General features: G+C 43.1%; 1 protein-coding gene across 5 annotated transcripts in view; it reads left to right on the forward strand.

Moving 5' to 3' along the window:
* The first annotated feature begins 1,484 nt into the window (after positions 1-1,484).
* Positions 1,485-2,177, forward strand: part of LOC110503387 (protocadherin Fat 3) — a 332,354-nt gene continuing 331,661 nt past the window's right edge. For all 5 annotated transcript variants that reach the window (XM_090218842.1, XM_090218843.1, XM_090218845.1 and 2 more), the window contains exon 1: positions 1,485-1,717. The gene's annotated coding sequence lies outside the window, so the exon portion shown is untranslated. The remainder of the gene's footprint in view (positions 1,718-2,177) is intronic.

Raw genomic sequence — 2,177 nt, forward strand, 5'->3', positions numbered from 1 at the left:
TACTCACTCTCAAGGTCACATTCTCCGGACAAAACCTAATCGGAAACTATTTAGTCCATTATCTCTACTTGAACTTTATGGGCTGACCAACAGTGTTTTAAATAGTGATCTAAAGACAGTGTCAAGCACAGCAGCAATCTCTTGTCTGACAGGGCTTTAGATAAAGATGTCATGACAGAGTTAGTACTCTCACAGGTCAATAGCATTGAGTAATTAGACCAATAGAACGTTTATTATCTATTTAGACATATTTGCTTCTATTTAAGGCCAAAAACTATTGTTCTGTAATGCTTTGAACTGTGTTGAACCTGGCACTTAGAATGAGCGTTTTTAAATCAAATTCTTTGTTGCTAAATAATTGCTTGCCATGAGGTTTTGTCTTTCAGAAACTGGTCCAAACGTGAGCCGTCTCCAATCTGTCAAGGACATTAATAGTGACTCACACAGCAGCCTACCACAGCTTCACATGAACTAACCGGAGAGAGCATATTTAGCCCACCTCATCAAAAGAGAAATGCCCATATTTGCTATTTTAAAGTCGAGCCTCCTCTAACATGTAGAGACGTGAATAGCCTATTTCCGTCAGTGTATATTGGCAGTACCACCTACCTATTGCTTCCTTCAACGTGTTTGGAGTTCACCGACAGTGAATGAAGGTTTGGAGAGAGCGATGTGATTGGTTAGCTCTATAGGCCAACGGTATCAGTTTTCACAGGCTCAGCACATGCAATTTTGGGGTTGAAATACATGAATTAATGTGGCCATAATGTTAACAGCTCTTAGTAAGCATTGGTCAGATCTTTAAAGGATGCTTACACAATCCTGCGTCCCAATTTAAAAAAAAGTTGACCTTTATTTAGGCAAGTCATTTAAGTCAAGTCATTTTATTTACAATGACAACCTACACCGGCCAAACCCGGACGATGCTGAGTCAATTATGCATCGCCTTATGGAAATCCCAATCACGGCCGGATGTGACACGGACTGGATTTGAACCAGGGACTGCAGTGATGCCGCTTGCACTGAGACGCAGTGCCTTAGACCGCTACACCACTCGTGAGGCCAAATAGGCCAAATAGGCCAAATGGGATGATATCTAACCCATCTCTGTTCCCCCAAAGTCTCATTCATTCAGCCTTAATAACTCATACACAGATGGTTTATAAATCATTTATAAACACATGGCATACAATAGGCTTTAAGGAATAGGCCTATAACAGCTTTACATGTTGCTATGACAAATGTGGCATATGCTACCCTATACATAGCATAGTCTTTTTTATATCATTCACATGTTCATTTTGCTTCTCTGGATTAAAGTAGACCAAATGCCTTTCCCAGTGAAATATCAATAGTAAATCAATATCATGTCCTTACTGGTGAGTTCAGAAAACGGTGACTACTGTGGTCTGTTGTGTTCGAGTTGGTTCCTATCCTGTCATGTCATGCAGTGATTTATTTATTTTCTGTTTGTACTCCGGTAGGCTGCGCTGTGCCCGCGCATCCCTCCGCGCCCCTCAGTCTCCGCGCCCCCCTCTACTGTGCTACTGCTCCAGCACCACTGCACGAGAGTAGATTTTAAGCACATTGCGGAGTGGAGGCTAGCCGAACGCGGACTACTGCTGCTGGACTGATCGGAGCGTTCCTTTACAACTTCTATGGATACTTCAAAGTAGCTAAGAGTTACGCCAAAACGGATTTTACACAGAATGGAAGGGTAAGTTGTATTCGTTTCAAATGAATGAAAAATGTTGCTGCAGATATCGAGAGTGAAAGTCGGTTGCAGTAACCTAGTCATTCATTAGCTAGCAGCAGAGCTAGTCCTATTCATTAAACCCGATGATGAGTGAGTGAGTGTGGTGCGGGGGCTTGCTTGGAATGCGGTCAACGGATTTAGAAGATTGCATTCGCAGGTTTATAAACAGCACGGATGAGTTTGATGGGAGGGCAAGGGAGAGTATAGATCCGCTAAATATTAACAACTACAACGGCGGCTTTTCATCAATACTTGCCCTCCAGCCCCCTCGCATTTGGATCTGTTGCTCGCTGATTTAAATGTATATGACAGGCTGGTCGATATTGTGCAGCCGGGAGGGTAGACACTCGTTGCTGGTTGCGACATTAGGCAGGGTTCCCCAGGGAATGGGAAAGGGAAAGTTGTTGGGAGGTTTTTTCAG

The sequence above is a fragment of the Oncorhynchus mykiss genome, chromosome 24, assembly GCF_057628025.1.
Source record: "Oncorhynchus mykiss isolate SJ-2025 chromosome 24, ASM5762802v1, whole genome shotgun sequence".
NCBI lineage: Eukaryota > Metazoa > Chordata > Actinopteri > Salmoniformes > Salmonidae > Oncorhynchus > Oncorhynchus mykiss.